At 31.1% G+C, this 26,463-nt stretch overlaps 1 protein-coding gene across 1 annotated transcript in view; it reads right to left on the bottom strand.

Annotated features, from left to right (window-relative positions):
• Positions 1–26,463, bottom strand: part of VAChT (Vesicular acetylcholine transporter) — a 55,019-nt gene that overhangs the window by 2,615 nt on the left and 25,941 nt on the right. The window lies entirely within an intron of this gene.

The raw sequence follows: 26,463 nt of genomic DNA, 5'->3' as shown, positions 1-26,463 counted from the left end.
ATCCCGAATATGAACTAAAACATTTTTGCTTTGATTTCTTTTTTATGATTGAAATGTTGTTTCTGTGCAGCGAAAGGTTAATAGCTTTTCTTCTTTTGTTTTATGTAAAATTTTCTTTCATTTTTGTTACAAAATTGAATTTTCAATGGTATTTTTTTACCTTTAGTATTAATGTGCAAATGTTTTATGATTTTTTTTCATTTTTGAATACATTTTTTGTGGCAACAATTTTTCTTAAATGATTTGTTGGAGATTTCCATTTTGTTTTGATATTGATCTACATTTCACTGGTTTAACATACATTTCAATCATAAAACAATTTAGTTTTATTTTACAGACTATTTATTTGCTCTATTTACTATATGTTAAAAAATAGAATATACATGAAAATTATTTTAAATATTTTGACCCTATATAAATATATTTTGATCCTATATATATGACCCTGCAATAATTCCCATTATCACATAATATTGCAGATAAGCCCTTCAAAAATTCGGCAACCATATATTTCTATCGATATACTTAAATTTCAATTTAATATGTAAATGTAGTAAAAGTTAATAATCAAATCCCAAGAAGATTTTTTACTATTTTAGAATAATATGAATTTATTTGTGAAAATCGGGTGCTTAAATAAACTTGGATCCAAAAGGATATATAAGGATATTTGGTATTGATTCATAAATACTTGATATTGCAGGAAGCAATACAATTTTAAATCAAAGCTTTTTATTAGTTCGAAACTGTTTCCTAATTTTATTGAATTTCTTTGAATTGTATTGACAAATTGAATTGAATTGTATCGCCAAGGGATAAATGTGAGTTTAGAAATCGTAATTAAAAATGATACAGTTTTAGTGTCTACAAAAATTGTGGCTTTCAATTCATTTTTATATTATTTCCTTTATTCAATTGTACTATATGTATAGAAAGATTCAAACGTTGTTTTAAAATCTTACCCCATATTCAAAATAGTAGGCTATACAAATTCCTTCGACAATTAATTGACATTTTAATTGCTATGAATATGTATGTATGTGCATTAGTATTTAAATTTTTTATATAATTTTTGGTGAATACAAGTTACTCACATATTTTAGGTGCAATGAATTTGAACAAAAGTTAGAAGTCCTTAGTGAATTTGCGCTGACTTCTTTAAAAAGACGGTATCGAAGTTGAGTTGCACTGATTCCGGACCAAAGGGGCCAGGAAACTTTTAAGATGAAATTCACGTTTAAATTTTGGTACTTAATTTATGGATTCTTCCATAAGTGTATTAAACACAACCTTTAATTCCAAATTTAATTTCGAATTCAAGTATAAATTATGATATTTTTAAAAAGGAGTCTCTACACTGAAAAAAATATTGTTGTGAAATCAAATATTTCATGTCTTTCAAATATTGGGGCTAAGGTCAAATTGACTTTAATAATTCAGAAAAATTCTTTAAATTTAATGAAATTGTCTTTAAATTTGTTGTCTTTTTGCATCGTGACTACAAAGCAAAAAATCGTTCAAATATAGGACATGTTTTTCAATAATTTATTTTAAAGACGTTTTTTACTTGAAATATAGCATAATTTCTACTGGAAGTCGAGTCTTAATTTGGAAAATAAAGTTGTCGTTAACTCGTTTTTAAAGGACTTTGATAGCATATGGAGAAAAAAAGCTGAGAAAGCGAAAAATTAAAATTTGCTTCCTATAAGCAAGTACACCAAACCGAAATTTAAAAGAGAATTGTGTCTTAAAAGTATCCTTACTTGTATTCTCCGCTTCTTTGGCTCGGAATCAATACCAAATTTTTTAAAGTAAAGACAAAATCTTTGGAACTGGGCATGCTTTTTTTTCAGTGTAAAATAAAGTCTTGAAAGATGACTTCTATTTTTTAACATATTTTAGATTTGCCATCAAGACACAAAATATCGAATTTAAAGACGATTTCATTAAATTGAAGAATACTTCAGATTTATCAAAGTCAAGTTGAAAGGAATTTTCATTTATATAAAGATACCCATACAAAAATGGCATTCGAACTTGAAGACATGATATATTGTCCTAATACAAAAGATTATTCACGAAATATCACGAAAATGATAGTATCAATCACAGTTTTAATTGGACATTAAAAAATGCTTGATTAAAACATTAATTGATTTAATTGGCAAATTTCAATTAATATCACAACATTTAATTAATGTTTTTTTCAAAACTCAATTAATTTTTCACTTAAAACCACCGTGGTGCAATGGTTAGCATGCCCGCCTTGCATACACAAGGTCGTGGGTTCGATTCCTGCTTCGACCGAACACCAAAAAAGTTTTTCAGCGGTGGATTATTCCACCTCAGTAATGCTGGTGACATTTCTGAGGGTTTCAAAGCTTCTCTAAGTGGTTTCACTGCAATGTGGAACGCCGTTCGGACTCGGCTATAAAGAGGAGGTCCCTTGTCATTAGGCTTAACATGGAATCGGGCAGCACTCAGTGATAAGAGAGAAGTTGTATTTGTGGTATCACAATGTGGTATCACAATGGACTGAATAGTCTAAGTGAGTCTGATACATCGGGCTGCCACCTAACCTAAGCTAACCTAACCTAACTATTTTCAATTACTTTCTTAACTAACTTAGTGTTTTTAAAAAATTGATTATTTGAGTCCATTTTCCTTCCATGCCACCCGATAAATAAAGAAGAAGAAACGAATACATTCAAATTTGGTTCCCGGTATCAAGTACGCAAAACCCAAATTTAAACGTGAAAGAGAATTGACTCTTAAAGCAACTTAATTTTTTAGTGTAGAAACAAAATCTATGAAATCGTGTAGGCTTTATTTCAGTGCAAGTTGAAAATATAAATAAAAAAAGATAAGACGCAAAAAATCTACCTCTGTGCTACATGTTCCCCTGTACACCTGACAAATTTCTCATGAACTTCTACTCTGACTATAGTAAGTCTCAAGCTGTTCAAAAGGATACAAGATAAAGATGCATTAATAATATTTGGCGTTTTCTCTTCCAATATTTCTTTGCTTTGCACACCACAAAGGAATTAAAAAAAATAGAGATTTTCTTACAATATCTATTCATATGAAGAAATTTTTTTTGATAGAGAAATTTTCTAGAAAGTATAGATTATGATTAGACATAAAGTGGAAAAAATATTTACGATTCAATTCTCCCCAATTATTGCTCAAATTTATTAATTCATTTTTTTACTCTAGAATATGGTACATGCAGAGTAAAGAACTTGTTTTGATATTATCATACATTTTTACTTTAGGAAAAGACATCATACCACATTTATTGAAATTTTTGTAAGGAACATCAAATGTGGACAATTATACCACTGTGCTATGGGGACAATGAACTAACCAACTTCAAATACGGCGTCATGGGCTACCGAAACCAAAACAACACCAAATAATTATAATATACTATAATTAAGCAACAACAAAAATTTTGGAGTCGCGTATTTGATCCTGGCAACAGAGCAAATCCACCATTCCTCAAATTTACTTTACTTTACTACCCTCAAAAATGTTCCACAATTTTTATTTCACCTCTTCAAAATACACACATACATTTTCACCCACACTAAAACACTGCAGTTGTGTTCTGCAAACATGGTCATGAAAATTTAATGACTTATCCTCCTTAGTTCTGGCAACAATTCACATGGAATAAGGATATACTTATGTGTGAGTGTATGTGTGTGTGTCAAGGGGGCGATATATAAACCAAAGAACAACAATAACATGAATAATGAAAATAACTCAAATTTACAAAATTAACGAAGGCCTTTCTACACCGTCGCTTTGGCTGGCGGAAAACCTGAAGCAGAATGTAGCCCTTTTGAAAACGTTGGCCCCCCATCCTTCTACAACGACTGAGTTGCGTGCAGCTTAAGGGGTTTTTTCGCTTCGTTCGTTTTTCGAATCAAAAGAATATGAAAATAAAAAAACATTCGAGTACTTTACACCAATTCACCTTTAATACCTAAGGTTCGTATGTCGCACAGTGGTGTGAAAATAAATATATACCACAAAGATAAAAAGTTTAAAAAGAGATATATCCGTCGGTGCGAGAGACTACTGAGACAGTAAGAGCTTCAAACGATCGCTTAGGTCACGATAAGTTGCAAAAGCGAGAATATTTCAGTGCAGTTTTGACGGTGTTTCAGCACAATCAGAAGGAGAAATTCAACTACGGCTATTACGCCCTGAATGCAAGACTAACCCATCGGCCGGAAGGTGAAGACATTGAAATGTCTTCAATTACAGAAATGATAGTATCAATTAAAAAATTGGTTGATCAATTGAAAATTGAATTGAAAAATTAATTGATCCAATTAAAAATTAATTTTTGATCGATTTGTGTTTCAATTAAAAAATTTGTTGAATCAATTAAATTTTTAATTGAATATTTTTTAAAACTCAATTAAAATTTTAATTGGAAAAATTTTCGTGAAATTTGTTTTTGTGCGTGGTTTGATATATTTTTATATATATTCAGATCATTAGTGAACTTCTCTCTTACCACTGAGTGCTGCATGATTCCATGTTTAGCTCAATAGCCAGTGACCTCTTTTTATAAGCGAGTTCGAACGAAATCTTACATTATTGCGAAACCACTTAAAGAAGCTTTGACCCGTTCAGAAATTTCACCATCATTGCTGAGAAAGGGTAAACCACATCTGAAAAACTTTTTGGTGTTCGAACTAGAGGTTTGCAAGTGACACGAAATTGTCGTGACTTGCGAAAATTTTCGTGACTCACTCTTGAGTCGTGAGCCACGCTCATGGCAACGGTGTGAGTGTGCGTGAGCGTGATTAATAAACCAAAATGTCTTGCGTGGGCGTGGTTAACGAAAATAGTATCTTAGTGAGTGTGCGCGAGTAACGAATTACGCTCACGAAAATAATCCCGTTCGCCAACATAAATCGCTTAAGAGTTAAATTCATTTACAATTTTAGTGACACCTGTTTTCAGACACGTCGCTAAGGTAAATTACTCATAAAATTATTACTGATTCACGATATTTTTCGTGAGTCACGACATTTTCGTGCGTGAGTACAAATTTTCTTTTCGTGAGTATGCGTGAGTCCTATCGGGCAATATCGTGAAAGAATGTGCGTGCGTAAGATTTTTCCGTTGTGAATGTGTGTGAGAGTGTGAGTAAACTCGTATTCACGCGCACACCTCTAGTACGAACCCATGACCCTTTGTATACAAGGCGGACATGCTAACCATTGCCCCACGATGGCTCCCATGGCGTGATAAACGTCGACTGTCGGGAACTATTCTCCTCCTTTTGATACTACAGATAAATAAGATGGAACATTGCTAAGCACACATTTCAAAATTGTTATTCCTTTGTACACAGAAAAAATTTTTCTTGTCTTCAATCACGAAATTTATTAAATTAATTAATTAAAGCCAATTAATTTTTAATTGAAATGACTTCAATCACAGAAATGATAGTACACAGAAAAAATATCAACGAAATATTTTCAATTAAAAAGTTAATTGAAGTTGGAAACTTTTCAATTAATAAATTAATTGATACAATTAACTTTTTAATAAAGGTAGAAGCATTAAATCAGTTAAGTCAGTGATTCAAAATTTTAAGATAAAAAATTAATTGATACAAGTAACTTATAACAAACTCGGGAGACTAAGTCAGTTACAAAGTAAGTTACGTTTTTAGTTCAAACAAGTATATACGGCCGTAAGTTCGGCCAGGCCGAATCTTATGTACCCTCCACCACGGATTGCGTAGAAACTTCTACGAAAGACTGTCATTCACAATCGAATTACTTGGGTTGTGGTATCTTAAAACTTCTTAACATCGTTTTCTAAATTGTGAGTTAGTCCATACGTGGTATATATTAGACAAAAAAGTTATGTATAGTTAAGTCTACAAATAATTACGAATCGATATGGACTTTTTGCACGGTACATAGAGAGCCAGAATTGAAATACGGAGGTCGCTTATATGGGGGCTATATAGAATTATGCACTTGATATGGACCAATTTTTGTGTGATTGGGGATCGATTTATCTGAGGGCTATATATAACTATAGACCGATATGGACCTAGTTAGGCATGGTTGTTAACGGCCATATACTAACACTATGTACCAAATTTCAACTCACTCGGATGAAATTTGCTCCTCCAAGAGGCTCCAAAACCAAATCTCGGGATCGGTTTATATGTGGTCTATATATGATTATGGACCACTTTTGGCATGGTTGTAAAATATCATATACTACCACCACGTACCAAATTTCAAGCAGGTCGGATGAATTTTGCTTCTCCAAAAGGCACCGGAGGTCAAATCTGGGGATCGGTTTATATGGGGGCTATATATAATTATGGACCGATTTCGACCAATTTTTGCATGGATATTTGAGACCATATACTAACACCACGTACCAAATTTCAACCGAATCGGAAGAATTTTGCTCTTCCAAGGGGCTCCGGAGGTCAAATCTGGGGATCGGTTTATATGGGGGCTATATATAATTATGGACCGATTTCGACCAATTTTTGCGTGTTTGTTGGAGACCACATTCTAACACCATGTTCCAAATTTCAACCGGATCGGATGAATTTTGCTCTTCCAAGGGGCTCCGGAGGTCAAATCTGGGGATCGGTTTATATGGGGGCTATATATAATTATGGACCGATTTCGACCAATTTCTGCATGGGTATTGGAGACCCTGTACCAAATTTCAGCCGGATCGGATGAAATTTGCTTCTCTGAGAGGGTCTGCAAGCCAAATTTGGGGGTCCGTTTATATGGGGGCTATACGTAAAAGTGGACCGATATGGCCCATTTGTAATACCATCCGACCTACATCAATAACAACTACTTGTGCCTAGTTTCAAGTAGATAGCTTGTTTCGTTCGGAAGTTAGCGTGATTTCAACAGACGGACGGACGGACATGCTCAGATCGACTCAGAATTCACCACGACCGGTATATATATATATATATATACTTTATGGGGTCTTAGAGCAATATTTCGATGTGTTACAAACGGAATGACAAAGTTAATATACCCCCCATCCTATGGTGGAGGGTATAAAAATGAATTTAGTTTTGCAAACAACATCAATTAAATTTTTAATTGAATCAATCAAAAAGTTAATTGAAATTTTCAAATAAAATTAAATAATTTTTTAATCAAATATATTTTATGCCCAATTAAAACTGTGATACTATCATTTTCGTGATTGAAGACATTTCAATTAAAAAATTAATTATATCAATTAATTTCGTGATGGAATTTGAAAAAAATTTTTGTGTGTATCCATCAATAAAGTTAACTATAAAATTAATTGTTCCAATTAAATTATAAATTGATCCAATTAATTGTTGTGATGGATTTTTGTTACAATTAAAAAAATTATTGAACCAATTCAATTTTTAATTTAATATTTTTTTTAAATTCAATTAAAATGTTAATTGAAAAACAAAAATACGGTGATGTTTTTGCCTTTGTAGGCTAAGATTTTTGACTACTGTTCTCCGGTTAAGAACTCTTTCGAATGGCAATACCTTGATTATGATTTCACTCGGCCTTACAGTAAAGCTCATTTCCGTAATGACGTATTTATGATTATCGGTTTAAGACGAATTATTGTATTTCCGTTTCCTTTTATTTCACTCTTTCGCTTTTGTCAAATTCGTTAGATCTTTAGGTCATATGGACTGAGAATGGATGGCATTGTTGAAAGGTACCAAGGTTATATGGTCATTGTTCGTGTGTAGTGGTTTCACGTGTCCATTATTGTGGCCACGCGTACTTTAATTATTGCTTTGTCAAGTGCCATACAATTATAGAGTGAAGTTTTTTTGTATATTGGGGAAAAATAATTGACTTTTGAAATTTGAAAGGATATTATCAATCAAAGGGGTTATAACTCTATAAAACTCTACCAATAAATGGCTAAAAGTAGGTTCAAAACTTATAAAATGTATATGTTTTGGTTTCGTTCTCTGGATATATATAAATATATATTTTCATAATAAATTATGTTAACCCTCTAATGCCCCATTTTTTTTTGCCCGCTGATTAAATATTCAATGTTAACTATACAAAATCGAGAAAACGACACAAGAAAAATGTATACGGTAAAATTCAGTATATGCTGCAAAGCCTCTTGAACAGTTTTAACTAAGTATTCTTTTTATTTTACCCATTCTTGTTGGCTTAAGATGTGTTTTACTAAAAGCTTCCTCATTTAATGAAGCCCGCCTAAAGGCGGGATTGGGCATTAGAGGGTTAAAGGTTTCCGTGATTTTATTTCCAAGAAAATGTGTAAACAAAAAAGAGCAACTCCTAATCCCAATAATATGAAAATGCAAAATTTCAATATCTATAAATTCGCCTCTATAAACATTTTCTTTTGATAAAAAAATTTAAATTATTTTTTCACTCACTTGCAAACAGTAGTTTCCACCCCCGGATTAATTCTGATAATAACACCTGCAGTGGCTAAAGGAAGAACTCAGTTGGGGGTTAAACCTCTTCAAAGAGAAATATTTACGTAACCAAAGGAAACGAGGTGTCATAAACATAAAATAACAAAAGTCAACCTTCAACTCCATGACCTCCTACGCAAAATGGCATGATTTTAAGTTCTTTCGAATTGAATATAATAATAATATATATGAATATAAACTGGCAAAAGCTAAGCCATAACTATTGCGAAACATTTATAATACGCAAACTCGAATCATGCCGTGATATGCAATGGCAAATTTTCCATAGCATTTTATTACGCAGCCTTAAGGTATGCTTTCAATTTGAACACTTTATGAAACCACAAAATATGCCATCACCAATTTATTGTTGTATACGCATATATACACAGAAATGTTTTCCAACTGGCAATATTCCCAAGCTATGCATATACAGCAATGTTTCAAAATTAGTTTTAAGGCAATATACACTCAAAAAAAAAATTATTTTGATACAAACAAACGACTACAAATGGATAAAGAATTTTTCGTTTCATTTTCACTAACAAAGATATTTATGAGTAAATCAATTTCAACTTAAATACCCAAATTTACACTTGAATTAGCATACAAAAGTCAAAGCTTCGACTAATCGACGATTATGCCCAATTTACAAAATATTAAGGAAAAATTGTTTAAAATAATAAAATTTAAATTGAAATGAAGCTTATAATCTTGTTTTATCATTAAATTCAGGACACAACATTTTGGAAATTTGAAGCCCTCCGTTAAAGTGGCACGTCTTTGAACGAAGGCAAGTTTTCCTTAAAATAAAGAAAATATATTAACTGAAATGTTGAATCTTTAGATTTAAGATAAAAACGCTTCAAATATAGACTAAGACTTATTTTGAGGATTTAGCATCTTTGGTTTAAAATATATATATATATATATATATATATATATATATATATATATATATATATATATATATATATATATATATATATATATATATATATATATATATATATATATATATATATATATATATATATATATATATATATATATATATATATATATATATATATATATATATATATATATATATATATATATATATATATATATATATATATATATATATATTTTTTTTTTTTTTTTTTTTGAACTCAGAAAACATTTTTTACTTTGAAGTATCCGCTATAATTTGGATTTTTAAACTGGCATTTTTTTGTACGTAAATAGCATTATTAACAAATGCTATTTACGTACAAAAGCGTCGCCAAAAAAGTAATGAAAATGTTCCTTTACACTGAAAAATATATTGTCGTGAGGTCAAAGATTTCATGTCTTTAAAATACGAATGCAAATTTTGCTTAGCATAGAAGACGCATTTCTCTAATATAAAGTTTTTTTTCCTTATCCAAAAGTCGATAAACTTCTCAATGAAGTCGTATTGTCCTTATAATTAAGGGATTTGACTTAAAAATGGGTATCATAACATGAAAGAAAAATTGTTTGGGCTAAGGTCAACTTGACTTTAATAATTCAGAAAAATTCTTTAAATTTAATGAAATTGTCTTTAAATTTGTTGTCTTTTTGCATCTTGACTACAAAGCAAAAAATCGTTCAAATATAGGACATGTTTTTCAAAACTTTATTTTAAAGAAGTTTTTTACTTGAAACATTGCATAATTTCTACTGGAAGTCGAGTCTTAATTCGGAAAATAAAGTTGTCGTTAACTCGTTTTTAAAGGACTTTGACAGCATATGACGAAAACTTAATTTAAAAGAGAATTGTGTCTTAAAAGTGTCCTTAATTGTATTCCTTACTTCTTTGGCTCGGAATCAATACCAATTTTTTTAAAGTAAAGACAAAATCTTTGGAACCGGGCATGCTTTTTTTTCAGTGTAGGATCCGGAAGTGGTGCAAAATTGGCGCAGAAGCGATAGGACGGATGTTCATCATTTCAACAGCCGTTGCACTGAATCTGAATGACTTTTTAGGTGACCCCAATTCATTATTTTGGATGTTAATTAATTTTTTTTTGTGATATTTTGCCAAATAAATATTTTTTTTATGATTTTTAATGCATTTTGAGGATTGTCTGAAACGTTTGACATCAAATATTTTCAAAAATTCGTAATTTTTCTATAATGGATTTAGCATTTTTATCGATAAAATTTTAATAATTTGTCCCATTTTATTAATTCTTACTCTATTTTTAATCTATTTGAAGCGAAAAAAGTTAAAATTACCCATTAAAAATATGAAAAAGCTAGTTATAAAAATTTTAAATAAACGAACTTCCTGTGTAGTTAAAATAAAGAACATCTTTGGGAGGACATTTTTCGAAGTGCTGTTAAAGTTGTGCCCTTAGAAGAACTTCCAATTTTTTTTTGCTGGGAATATACCGCGAAAAGAGAGTGAAAATTCGATAAATCAGATCTGTATTCTAATTTTAACCCTCTAATGCCCCAAGTTTTTTGCCATCTGATAAAATTTTCAATGTTAACGACACAAAAGCAAGAGAACTAAGCAAGAAAAAAATATACCATAAAATTCAACATATGCTGCAAAGCCTCTTGAATAGTTTCAAATACGTTTTATTTTTATTTTGCCCATTTTTGTTGTCTTAACGTGTGTTTTACTAAAAGCTTCCTTATTCAATGAAGCCCGCCTAAAGGCGGGCTTGGGCATTAGAGGGTTAATTTTATTGATTCTAGATTTAGCTAAAAATATTTTTATTTTAAAGAACCGCATCTTTGGCTAGAAATCAATACTAAAATCCTCAAGGGAAGGTCAACATCGTTGGATCCAAGTAAACCTTTTGTTGAATGTAGTTAAAAATCTATATGATTTTGTTCTGAAAATTTGGATCTTGAGTGGTGACCAAATGATCTTACGAAAATAAGCGATATAACACTTTTCAAAGTGTGAGAAAAACACAAAAAAGAATCTGAAATAATATCACCTATAGGTTTTGTATGAATGTTCATTTACTTTGGGAGCCACCGTGGTACAATGGCTAGCATACATGCGCAGGGTTGGACCCACGACCCAATTTTCGATGAAACATCAAAAAGTTTATCAACGGTGGATTATCACCTCTCTGTAATGCTGGTGACAATTCTGAGTGTTTCAAAACATCTCTAAGTGGCTTCACCGCAATGTGGAACGCTATTTATATTTCGGAATTGGAAACCTGAAATGAGCCTGAAATCTCGGGCTGACACTATACCTAACCTAACCTAAACTAGGGACTCATAATTTAAAAAAATGTTCTCAGATTATTCGTTAATTGCCCAGTAAAAAAGCGTCGCCAAAAAAGTAGTGAAAATGTTCCGGATCCGGAAGTGGTGCAAAAATGACGCAGAAGCGATGAATTCAACATGGGCTTGTCATGGGACGGATGTCCACCATTTCGATGAAAAAAATATTTACGTGATATTAAAGATTACATAACCTCAATTTTAGGATGCGCAATTTACACACTATTAAGGACAAATTTCTTTAAAATAATGAAATTTTAATTAAAAGAAAGTTTATAATCTTTGCTTCAAAAATTTTTTCATTCAATTTAAGATACACATTTTGAAAATTTGCGTCCCTTCGTTAAAGTTGCATGACTCTAAACTAAGGCAAATTTTCGTTAAAGTAAAGAAACACATTTTTGATTTAAATAAATCGTCCTTAAATTAACTGAAATATTGAATCATTAGATTTAATATAAAATCGCTTCAAATATAAGCTAAGACTTATTTTGAGGAATTAGCATCATTAGTTTAAAGTTTTTTTTTTGGAATTAAAAAAATATTTTTTACTTCGAAATATCCGTCATAATTTGGATTTTTCAACTGGCATTTGTTTGTATGTGAATAGCTTTATTAATATATCGGAAAAATAGAATGAAAATTTGATAAATGGGATCTGTATCCTTATTTTAATTTTAATGTATCCTTATTTTAATTTTCATTTAAAATAATTAAATTTTATAATTTTTTTATAATTTTTAATGCATTCTAACACTTGTGTGAAACATTTAACCTCAAATATTTTCAAAAATTCGCAATTTCTCCAGATTGGATTTAACATTTTTTTCGACAAAATTTTCATAATTTGCTCCATTTTATTAATTCTTACTATATTGTTAACCCGTTTGAAATAAAAAAAGTTAAAATTATCCATTAAAAATATGAAAAAGCGACTTATAAAAAATTGAATTAAAAGAACTTCCTCCATCTTTGGGAGGACATGTTTGGAAGAGCTTTTAAAGGTATGCCTTTGGAAGAACTTCCAATGAAGTTTATAAAAATGCATTTTAGTGCTCATAAATATGGAAAATATTTTTAGTGTTTTTAGACTACAGCCCCTACTTTAAAATAACATCGAGAAATAACTCGAAGCTATATGGGGAGCTAGAGTGTAGTTTTCGAATGTCCTCGCAAAGGGAGTTAAAATATTAAAAAAATATATATATATGAAATTTACCCTTATTTAAAATTATATCGATCTTGTGTCGTAAAATGAACAATGTATGAACGTTTTTAACGGGAACATTTTTTTCCGTATAAAAAAACTATTTTTCAAACTGTATTGTAAATAAATTATGCTACATTGTGTTCGAATTCCCATAGCATATCATTATCTTCCGTTCCTGGAAATTATTATTCCTTCCCTATAAATTTGTTTACTTTAGTTACCGTGGTGCAATGGTTAGCACGCCCGCCTTACATACACAAGGTCGTGGGTTCGATTCCTGCTTCGACCGAACACCAAAAAGTTTTTCAGCGGTGGATTACCCCACCTCAGTAATGCTGGTGACATTTCTGAGGGTTTCAAATCTTCTCTAAGTGGTTTCAGTGCAATGTGGAACGCCGTTCGGACTTGGCTATAAAAAGGAGGTCCCTTTTCATTGAGCTTAACATGGAATCGGGCAGCACTCAGTGGTAAGAGAGAAGTTCACCAATGTGGTATCACAATGGACTGAATAGTCTAAGTGAGCCTGATACATCGGGCTGCCACCTAACCTAACCTATCCTAAGGGGGAAAAAATTATACAAAAATTAAGCACAAATATTTGACTAAATATTTAACTAAAATTTGTAAATTTTTCCCAAAATTTGTCCATCTTGAATGTCATATGTTTTTTTTTTCTTTAAACAATGAAAAATGTTCCTCCATGAGGACACAGAAGACACATTTTGGGAGGCCGGTTTATTTGAGGGCTATATATGAGTATGTATAATTGCGGACATCGCTAGATCGACCTAGAATATATATGCTTTGTGCACTCCAAAAAAGTTTACATGGATCCAAAGATTTTGACCTTCCCTTTAGGGGTTTGGTTTTGATTCCGAGCCATAGATGTGACATCTTTAAAATAAATACATTTTTTAAATTTAAAGAAAAAATGTTTGAGGTAGACCTTCTTCTAATTCACATTTCATTATTCTAATGAAATTTGTTGTGTAAATTGCGCATCCTAAAATTTAATTTGCTTAAGGGAAACTACCTTTTAACCAAAATTCCTGTATAGTAAATGTAAGCCGTAAGTCTTCATCTGTAGTATAAATAAATAAATAAATTAAAAACAAAAATAAATAAACAAATAAATAAATCTTTAATACCATGTAAATATTTTTTTTTTAGTTTGGGGTCTGACAACAATATTTCGATATGTTACAACGGAATGAAAAAATGTATGTACCCCCCATCATATGGTGGAGGGTATAAAAACTCAATTACAATAGATCTCAGAAAAAAAATTTAATGAACATTTTTCCAATTTAAATCTTACGCAGAAAAAAAATGCACGAACATATTTCCAATTAAAGTTTTAATTGAGTTTTAAAAAATATTCAATTAAAAATTTAATTGATTTAACAATTTTTTTAATTGAAACAAAAATCAATTAATTGTATCAATTAATTTTTTAATTGACTTTCAAGTAATTTTTTAATTAATATTATCTTTTCTGTGATTGAAGACATTTCAATAAAAAAATTATTTGGGTCAATTAATTTCGTGATTGAATCAAAAAAAAAATTTTTTGCGTGATACTTCAAAGTAAAAAATGCTCTCCTAATTCCAAAAAAAATTTAATCAAAGATGCAAAATACAAAAAAAATCTTAGCCTTTTGTATTTCGAAGCTTTTTTATTTTAAATGTAAAGATGCAACATTTCAGTTAATTTAAAGATGATTACTTTGAATCAAAAAAGTTTTTCTTTACTGAAAGCCAAATTGACCTTACTTCAAAGACATACAAAATTAGCTGGAAGAATCAAATTACCATGATTCATGTCCTAAATTTAATGAAAAAAAAAAATCAAACAAATATTATAAACTTTATTTAAACTATATGTCCTCACTTTAAAGAAAATTTTCCCAACTATTGTGTAAATAGCGTGGCCTAAAATTTAGGTTACATAATCGTTCAGATTAGGTTATAATTTTTTTTTTTTCAGTGTAGATTGTAATGTAAAGAAATTGGATTTTCGCTAAACAGGATATTCGTTAAACAGAGTTTTGATTGGAACTTCTATTAAACTATTGTTATTATGTGTAGCAATCGACTCAGAATCACATTTAATAAGTCCTTCATTGATCTCAAACGTTGTCTTGTTAGAAAGTTTTTTTTTTTAAGTGTCAAAGCACAATATGCCCTATTTGCATAAATTCCATTATATTTTCTATGTATATAAATCTCATTTTTATTTAATAATTATATGCTATTAACATATTATATATAAATAACATCTAAAGCTATCATCGACAAAATGTATTAACTTATAGATAATTGTATACTTTTAGGCTCAAGTAAATTTCCTTAAAAGCTTTGATCTTTTAATGTTACCAATGCTTCCATTTTATTTCTCCTCCTACAAGCATTTATATTTTTTCTTAATAGAACTTTTATTGAAATATTAATAACATTTAGATCTTCTTAGAGTAGAGGGCAATTCATCACAACATGTGGCATTTCATCAAAAATTCACAAGATAAATTATTTCATTTTCATTTTGATGTGATTCGTGTACATCATCAAATTTTATTAATGTTCTTTCTTTCGTTTTCGAATTATTAATAATTTATTTGCCAAAGAGCAAACATTACTCATGCCATGCCATAGGATTTGAAAAAGAATCCACAATGAAATGTTTTAATGGTGGTGTTTTCGAAGGAAAATATTATTGTGAATTTTGAACGTTGGAGAGGTTACTATAAGGGATGATTATAATAAAGCTTATTAACTTTACCTTCTATTCATTGCACAAAAAAAAAGAAATACGTTCTTTTTTCATTCCTTAGTCTTATGTCTTATTGAAGTAGTTAGAATCCTAAATTTAGAAAAAGAAATATATTTCATTCTTACCATTAAAGTTCTATGAGGGCAAGCAAATGGAAATGATGATGGATTTTTTTTCAACAAAATGAGATATTTAATTTTTTTTTATTATAAAAACAAGATTTTTTGAGGACTGTGGCCTAAGTAAATTTTAAATTCACAATTTTCTCATTAATAGCATATGCTTTGCTGATTGAAATAAACAAAAAACAAGTATATACGGCCGTAAGTTCGGCCATGCCGAATCTTATGTACCCTCCACCATGGATTGCGTAGAAACTTCTACGAAAGACTGTCATCCACAATCGAATTAATTGGGTTGTGGTATCTTAAAACTTCTTAACATCGTTTTCTAAATTGTGAGTTAGTCCATACGTGGTATATATTAGACAAAAAGGTATGTATAGGTAAGTCTACAAATAATTACGAATCGATATGGACTTTTGCACGGTACGTAGAGAGTCAGAATTGAAATATGAGGGTCGCTTATATGTGGGCTATATACAATTATGAAATTGATATGGACCAATTTTTGGGTGATTGGGGATCTATTTATCTGAGGGCTATATATAACTATAGACCGATATGGACCTAGTTAGACATTGTTGTTAACGGCCACATACTAGCACAATGTACCAAATTTCAACTGACTCGGATGAAATTTCCTCCTCCAAGTGGCTCCAAAACCAAATCTAGGGATCGGTTTATATGGGGGCTATATATGATTATGGACTGATATGGACCACTTTTGGCGTGGTTGTTAAATATCATATACTAACATCACGTACCAAATTTCAACCGAATCGGATGAATTTTGCTCTTCCAAGGGGCTCCGGAGGTCAAATCTGGGGATCGGTTTATATGGGGGCTATATATAATTATGGACCGATTTCGACCAATTTTTGCATGGGTGTTTGAGGCCATATATTAACACCACGTACCAAATTTCAACCGAATCGGTTTAATTTTGCTCTTCCACGAGGCTCCGGAGGTCAAATCGGGGGATTGGTTTATATGTGGGCTATATGTAATTATGAACCGATGTGGACCAGTATTTGCGTTGTTGTTAGAGATCATATGCTAACACCATATACCTAATTTCAATCGGATCGGATGAAATTTGCTTCTCTTAGAAGCTCCGCAAGCCAAATCTGGGGATCGGTTTATACGGGGGCTATATATAATTATGGACCGATGTGGACCAATTTTTGCATGGTTCTCAGAGACCATATACCAACACCATGTACCAAATTTCAGCGGGATCGGATGAAATTTGCTTCTTTTAGAAGCTCCGCAAGCCAAATCGGGGGATCGGTTTATATGGGGGCTATATATAATTATGGACCGATGTGGACCAATTTTTGCATGGTTGTTAGAGATCATATACTAACACCCGTACCAAATTTCAGCCGGATCGTATGAAATTTGCTTCTCTTAGAGGATCGGCAAGCCAAATTTGGGAGTCCGTTTATATGGGGGCTATACGTAAAAGTGGACCGATATGGCCCATTTGCAATATCATCTGACCTACATCAATAAAAACTACTTGTGCCAAGTTCCAAGTCGATAGCTTGTTTCGTTCGGAAGTTAGCGTTATTTCAACAGACGGACGGACATGCTCAGATCGACTCAGAATTTCACCACGACCCAGAATATATATACTTTATGGGGTCTTAGAACAATATTTCGATGTGTTACAAACGGAATGACAAAGTTAATATACCCTCATCGTATGGTGGAGGGTATAAAAATTCATGTACACTTGATGAAAATCAACTTTTCTTATGTATTTTGAGCTTCTTTTTTCACTAAACACAATATATTTTATCTCGAGTTAGAAATTTCCGATTATAACGTTCTTAGTATTTAACCGAAAAATGGCCAAGTTATTAGCAATTGAGTGAACAAATCCGATGGCAATTCATGCAAATATGGGCCTATCACCCACACAAGAATTTCTCTCTGCCACAGAGAAATGCATTTTTGGGTGGGTTAGTGGCTCATATTTGAATGATTTCACATCATTCAATTGCTTATAACTTTGTCATTTTTCGGTTAAATACCAACAACGTTATAATCTGACATTTATAACTCGAGATATATTGTGTTTAGTCAAAAAAGAGCGAAAATTTAAAAATAGCGGGATATCTAAAAAACTGTTCCATAAAAATTTTTAAACATTTTTTTTCGAATTCAACAGCTCAAAATACAAAAGTTGATTTTCATCAAGTGTAAATTTTTAGTGTAAACTAGTGTATTTTGCCTTATTTAGCCATCTATAAAAGAATTAATTTTCAACTATCATTCTTTCATTGAAGTTTTGAATTTATTTCAGACGCCAAATTTAACTAACTGGTATTTAGCATCAACTCTAAACTTATTCATAAACTAATTTTCGTTGAAAGTTCCATAAATATATATTTTTACTTCCTTCTTATAGCTAATACTAGTGATAATTATTTAAAACTTTCCAAATAAATTTATCAAAAATGTTCCCCGGGAAATGTTTATCTCTTTTCTTTCTTTCTTTCTTTAATATACTTTTCAACATTATGCTAATTGCCTTCAGCTTTCCCAAACCTTAACTTTTTCAATTTCTTCTTCAACAATATCGTTAATTTATGCATTTTATTTTAAAATTCAAGAAATATTTTTCAGTTTCTTGCATATTTTAAGGATATCACAAAATGTATAGTATACCTTTAGGCTGAATCCGAATCTAGTTGTTATCCATTATATTTTATTTATAACTTTCGTATATCCTCTCAACCTTCTCCCACTATGCTTGTTAGTGGTTTATGTTACTGATGCTGATGTAGGATTAAGCTAAGTTTTTTTTATTTTCTTTCCGTAGGTGAAAACCATCAACATAAACAATAAATACATAGTATATTATTACGGATATCATCGGTAACACGACAAACGAAAATGCTGTACAGAATAACAATGAGAATTTAATCTATCATAAGGTAGCATATTAGAGGTTGTTGGAAATGGTGTAAAGACGGAGAGCAGTATTAAAAAAATGTCTCACTCCAATAAATTTCTTAACATTCAGAACAAGTATCGAAGAGCTTTTAAATATTTGAGATATAAAAAAAAACAATTTGACTACAAAGATTTTTATTGTATAATTTTTTTTGTCGTAAAAATTTTTTGTTGAAAACCTTTCTGATTTTTCTTAAAAGTTTTAAAAGCATTGAGTCAAGGATATTCAGTTCCATGGAGATTTTGTGATTTTCAATTTTTTATTTAATCCGAAAAAAAATATTTATTTTTTTGTTTTATATTTGCTTTGTCATTGTAAATAAATCTTCTTAAAGGGTCAAACTCGGTTTCTTTCGAAAAATCCTTAATCATAAACCAAATATCAGTCTTATTTCTTAATTTTGTTACACCACTAAATGACACTCTTTGTACATCATTTTGGTTATATTGTGCCACTTTCAGAATAAGTTTTTGCACTGCAAACGTTTTCTAAATAATTATACTAAATCATAGATTCGGAAAATAAGCCCACACGAAATAAGACCCAAAAATTAAAATGAAAAAATGCCCCATGGTTTGGTGTTTTGTTTCGTATTGAAATAAAGTCAAATTTTTCTATGCAATAATACCCCACAACAATGAAATAAGTCTCAAGAATAGGGCCCCACGGGGTTTTATTTCATCAAAGTAATTTTATTGATTTTAGAAAAAATATATTGTATAACAACAACTTCAATCATGAATTTAGTAAATATTTCATTACATTAATTCTTCATATACATACGTTTTTCGTACACAATTCTTCAGTTCATCTTTTTAAATTTGCATCTAGATGGTGTAATCAAAATCCTCTGAGATGATAGCCCATCTAACTGCCTTGCTGGTAAAAAGGGCTTTACTCTAATTAATTTCACAAATATATTTAATCCTGTCTTGATTGAATCGTACTAAGAGTGCCGACACTTGCATAGCCTGAAAGTATGCAATACTTTTGTTCTATGATTGATAAACCAGGCTTATACCCTGAACTGTAAATCTCATCGGCTTTGGATAAAATTGAGAAGAAATTACTCTGCGGGAAATGTGTGTAAACTTTAATGGATTTGTCACAGGAATCGATTCTCGCTCTCATTTTTTCAGTTTATCTCGATTTTTAATATAGGAAGTAGATGGTGTCATCAACATTCTCCGAGATGAATAAAATAAAAATCCTTTTGGCGCCACTGTGCAACCAATTTTTTTCCTTTTCCATAGTATCTTAATAAGTTTTATAGCGGTTTGGTGTCAAAACAAAACATAGAACTTTTTGCTGGAATAGGAACAAAGAGGTGGGGGGGGGGGGGGTGGGGAGGGTGTTAATAAAGTAAAAGTCATTCCGCAGACATAAACACACCCAGCTTTAAGGAAAATAATAAAGGAAATGAGAAAAACTACAATGTAATGTAACAAAGAAGAACAAATGAATATCCAAACAAGGTCTAAGGAAATTTTTGTAGTATCAAGAAAAAGGTGGTTGTTTCTATCACAAGTTTGGCTAACATTAAAACATAACCTCCCTCGTTTGTCACAACTGGTAGGTAATGTGCTACAAACGACACAATTGTAGTTCGTACTTTGTACGCTAGGCACCCCTCCCACACAAATTCGTTACATAGCAAATGTTAACATTTGTAATGTTTTTCATAGTCTACTTTTAGGCAATACAACTGAAAAAAAAAGCACAAATTAGATTCGAGATTGCTGTGAAACCGACAAGCACCGTTGCCAGTGTTACATTAAATTGTTCTTCACTAAGACGAAGTAATATAAAACCGGTTATAAATGTGAAAGAAATTAACTGGTCTCTAGAGAAATGTTCATTATCCCGTTAAGAATTCGTATATGCCTTAAAGTATGCTTTTACATTGTTTTCTTTTTGTGAGTGAGAAAAATGAACACATGTGCTACGTGAGTTGATGGGGCTGGAAAGATGTTTATGTTTTCACTTTTGTTCGACATGTCATCCATACAAACACATATCACTGAAGTAAAAATTGTTACATACACTCACACGGTTTTATGTTTATGTGTCTATATATCCGTGTATGTTACTCGTGAAATTCCCATATGTATCTATGAATGTGTTAAAATTTCCAAATCGTAAAAATGGAAATTTATGGCTATTATACGAGTTGCTTATAGCTTTGGTTGTTTTTCCTTTTTTATATATGTATTTTTTGTTTTTATTATTAAACTACGCCCACTTAATGTTTTTATGATCTTTAGCAAACAGCCAATGAATAGAAGAAAAAAAAACGAAATTGTATAAAAAAATCATTACTTTGTACAAATATTCGCATAGTCTTTAAGAGCAGTTATCGTATGGGTCACCAGAGACACCTAAATATATGTTTGACTTTCACACCACCCATGAACCCTAAAAGTCTGCTATAAAATAGAGATCTAATAAATCTTAGAAGCATCACAATTGGAAAATCATTTTCTAGAAAAGAAAATGGCGGTGAAAATAAATTGGCAAAGGACAAACATGATCTGTATAAAAAAATTCAATTCAGGTCCGAGAGAGTAATAAATTACACAGAAGACTGTACTTCTCATAGAGACGCCTAAATGTATGTTTGACAGCTATACCATCCATGACCCCTAAAATTCTGAATAAAAAACGGAGGAGTAATAAATGTTAGATGAAAATAAACTGAATAGGGTTTTTTTTTGGAAAGGCTAAAATAAGATCCGTGAGAGAAATGTGGTCGATTGAGGTACATCAGACTTACATTTCAGTACACACAAAATATTTTTTTTTTTTCTGATTCAATCACGAAATTTATTGATCTAATTAATTTTTTACTTGAAATGTCTTCAATCAGAGAAATGATAGTATCAAATAAAAAATTAATTGACAGTCAATTATTTATTAATTTTTGTGATTGAGTTTTGTTTCAATTACAAAATTTCTTGAATCAATTAAATTTTTAATTGAATATTTTTTACAACTCAATTAAGACATAAATTGGAAAAATGTTCGTGAAATTTTTTTCTGTGTTTGGACTGAATCCAAAAAATTTCAGCAATGTTACTATTATCCCAACTAAATTTAGAGTATAATAATAATAGACAAGTCATTAGGGTATGTTGCACAGTCACATCACCCATGAACCCTAAACGTATGCTATAAAATGAAGACATAATAAATCTTAGATGCATCACAATTGAAAAATAATTCTCAAGAAAAAAAGGCAAAGAACAAATATGATATAAATTACATTGGCGTCCTGATGATGTGCATCTGTCTTACATTTAATCATTGAGTGACTTTAAGTGATTTTAAGCGACGAAGCTCCGTCAAATTAATCAAATTAATTTATAATTGAAATGTCTTCAATCACAGAAATTATGGTATCAATCACCAAAGTCAATTAAAAACTTAATTGATAAAATTACTTTTTGTGGTTGGTTTTTGTTTAAATTCAAAAATTCGTTGAACCAATGAAATTTTTAATCGAATATTTTTCTTTTATATTTTATTTAGCTAATTGGACCTAAATTCATTGATGTAAAGAAGAAAACTTTTTTACATTTTTATCCAAACGTTTCATCACACTGAAAAAAACAGTGAAACCACGAGGAAGAAAAAATTTAGTTAATTTTAGAAAATTTTAATTATTTTTAGAAAATTTTAACTAAACACTATTACAAACGCTGATATCACAAAAAATAAGTAAATGTTTTTCGACAAATTCAAGAACATTTATTAGACGTAATTCATTTTTTTACATGTTAAAGAAAATTTTATAGTTTGAAAGAAAAAATTGGAGTTCAAAATGGCAAGAATATCTTTAATGCCATATGAAGTTCAAGATGCGCGCATTTGTGGTCAAATTTATAAATTTAAAGAAATAATCAACTATTTTGTGAGAAAAACAAATTTTCTAAATTTAATTTTCTCTGCTTCATTTGTGTACAATTGTTCCCGTTTTTTTTAGTTCATTCAACTAACGTAAGCAAAATATTATTAGAGTAAAGGAAACTTTCTCCAAACATAATAATTTCATGAACTAAAATAAAGTTAAATTGGCTTTAGCGAAACAGAGAGTTCACTTTTTTTTTGAGTGCAATATTTGTTGACTTCTTCCTGGGTATTTCGTAAAATTATTTTCTCAAAATTTACATTTAAATACTTTATATCACACTTTTTTGAACGAATAATTTGAATATAAAATTAATTTTAATCATTTTAATTTTATATTCAAATATATTTATAAAGCATAGTTTTCGGCGCCCACGAACCGATATAAAGAAACTTTATTTAACAGAAATAAACCTTTACTTGGCCACCGTGGAGCAATGGTTACCATGCCCGCCTTGCATATAAAAGGGTTGTGGATTCAATCCTTGCTTCTACCAAATACCAAAAAGTTCTTTTAGAAAACGGTAATAAGGTAATTTTCCATATATTCCAAAAAATTTTCGGAAGATTCCAAAAAGATGTTCGATATTACATACAACTGAATTAAATGTTTACTATGAAACTTCAAAATGTGTCTTATTAAAGACTTAAAGTCAGAAAAGAACAGTGCTTGATATAAACGAAATGGACTAAGTTTTTGGATCAAAAATTATTTTTTATTGCAAAAGCAAAATTTTGTAATATAAAATTTTTGTAATATAAAATTTGAAATTTTAGAGGAAATTCAAAAAACTTTAACAAAAGTAAGACATTTTCCAAACACTTGTTTCTTTGTGTGTATATCTTAAAATATACTATATTAATTTTTTTTTTAATAATAACCCTACGGGAAATTGGTGCAAATTGACACGAATGGACATATCACAGGACTAGTGCTCCAGTGCTCTAGTTTATCATATTTTTTTTTTAAATTTTCATATAATTTATTGATTTCTATACTCTCTTGATATTAAAATCTAATTGGATCTACACTTCTACTAAAATACAAAAATCAGAATTATCTATTGTTCAACATGTTCGAAAAACTTGTCATTTCTGGTGCGATTCGGATGCTTAAAATGAAACTGGTTCCCAAGAGTTTGTCCCAGACTGGCTCATGAAGACCTGTTTATGGGGTAGTCCTACTAAGTTGTTCCAGGACGTGTCCTTTGGAATGAGTTCAAGCCCTGTCCTATCGTGTAAATTTACCCCGTCAATGTAAAATCCATGTTAAAGTGGCCGGTCCCTTCCATACGTTTAGACCAGAACTGGGACTGGTCCAAACACACCAGGTACTAGTCCTGTACCTATCCTGGGGTTGATCCATTTCCCATAGGGAAGTAACATTTTTCTTATGTTTTGTTTCTCACTAACATTGTATGGTTATCCAATCAAAGTAACGTATTTGTAAATTCCCATAAAATTATCTAATCTGCAAAAAAGAAATTTTCCAATCTGATAAATATCAAAAAAAAATGTAAAGCATACTTTGGGGATTTAAATTAAAGAAAAGTCCATCCAATGCCAAATCCCAAAAGCCATCAGTGTCTTAAATCCATGAAACATTTTTTAACATTTTACTCTCCAAGGATTTCGTTACTATGAGATTGTTCTTGTTTTTTCTCTTTAACGTTTCTATCATTTTTCTTCAATCTTATGCAAATAAGTACGTGCTGATCTTTTGTTGTGATATGTTGTGCCAGCAAGGACGACGGCGGCCCCCCTTGTCATTTGCACCATAACAGTGGTTTCATGTTACAAGGATATATACGTAAGAATATATGTATATGTGAGTGTTTGTGTGTCGGTGAGGGCGATTTCAATATTAAGACTTTTGATGAAGATTTCCTTTAACATGGCAAGCAATGACACCACCTTACTCTGTTCTATAATACAGTAAATGGGGGAAATGTTTGCGTGTTTTCTTTCCTTTTTCGAAAGTACCTTGTTTCTATTGATTTTTCGTGAATTTTTTTGTTTTACTTTTTCGCTGTAATCTAACAAACACACCTTTGAATGAAAAGTAGGTGTGTTCTTTACATGTGATATTGAATACAAACACAAGGAAGCACATGTATGTAAACTGAAACTGTCATGTAAGAGGGACTTATCTAAAAATGTGAATGGTGAACATTACTTCAGAATCAAATTTTAGTTAAATCAGTGGAAACCTTATTGTAGAAGCAAATATCATCCCAGCAAATTTGGACGTTTTTCTAAAGGTTTAATTTTGAAAGCCCTTCCAAAAATTTCCTCCCAAAGATGAGGTTAGGTTAGGTTAGGTGGCAGCCCGATGTATCAGACTCACTTAGACTATTCAGTCCATTGTGATACCACATTGGTGAACTTCTCTCTTATCACTGAGTGCTGCCCGATTCCATGTTAAGCTCAATGACAAGGGACCTCCTTTTTATAGCCGAGTCCGAACGGCGTTCCACTTTGCAGTGAAACCACTTAGAGAAGCTTTAAAACCCTCAGAAATGTCACCAGCATTGAGGTGGGGTATTCCACAGCTGAAAAACTTTTTGGTGTTCGGTCGAAGCAGGAATCGAACCCACGACCACATGGTACATGGTGTTAGTATATGGTCTCTAACAACCATGCAGAAATTGGTCTATATCGGTCCATAATTACATATAGCCCCCATATAAACCGATCCCCCGATTTGGCTTGCAGAGCCTCTAAGAGAACCAAATTTCATCCGATCCGGCTGAAATTTGATACATGGTGTTAGTATATTGTCTCTAACAACCATGCCAAAATTGGTCCATATCGGTCCATAATTATATATAGCCCCCATATAAGCCGATCCCCAGATTTGACCTCCGGAGCCTCTTAGAGGAGCAAAATTCATCCGATCCGGTTGAAATTGGGTACGTGGTGTTAGTATATGGTCTCTAACAACCATGCAAGAATTGGTCCATATCGGTCCATAATTATATATAGCCCCCATAAAAACCGTTCCCCAGATTTGATCTCCGGAGCCTCTTAGAGGAGCAAAATTCATCCGATCCAGTTGAAATTTGCAACGTGGTGTTAGTATAAGGCCGCTAATAAGCATGCCAAAATTGGTCCATATCGGTCTAAAGTTATATATAGGCGATCCCCAATTACACAAAAATTGGTTCTTATCGGTTCATAATCATGGTTGCCGCTCGAGCCAAAAATAATCTACCAAAATTTTATTTTTATAGAAAACATTGTCAAAATGTTATTTCTATAGAAAATTTTGTCAAAATTTTAGTTATATAGAAAATTTTGTCAAATTTTATTTCTATAGAACATTTTGTCAAAATTTTATTTGTATGGAAAATGTTGTCAGAATTTTATTTCTATAGAAATTTTTTTCCAAATTTTACTTCTATAGAAAATGTTGTCAAAATTTTATTTCTATAGAAACTTTAAACTTAATTATATACGCATTTAATCGGTCTTTTTTAGTTTAATATATAACACGTATGGACTATGTGGTATATATTACGGTGTTAGGAAGTTTTAAGATACCTTGCCATCGGCAATTGTTACCGCAACCCAAGAAATTCGATTGTGGATGACAGTCTTCAGTAGAAGTTTCTACGCAATCCATGGTGGAGGGTTCATAAGCTTCGGCCTGGCCGAACTTACGGCTGTATATACTTGTTTATAACTGGTTTTTTACATATTTTAATGTGTAATTTTAACACAATTTTTTTTCAATTCATATCT

Source organism: Haematobia irritans, chromosome 1 (assembly GCF_050003625.1).
Source record: "Haematobia irritans isolate KBUSLIRL chromosome 1, ASM5000362v1, whole genome shotgun sequence".
Classification (NCBI taxonomy): domain Eukaryota; kingdom Metazoa; phylum Arthropoda; class Insecta; order Diptera; family Muscidae; genus Haematobia; species Haematobia irritans.
Note: the sequence above shows the minus strand (reverse complement) of the source record. Positions and strands in the feature narration are given on the sequence as shown.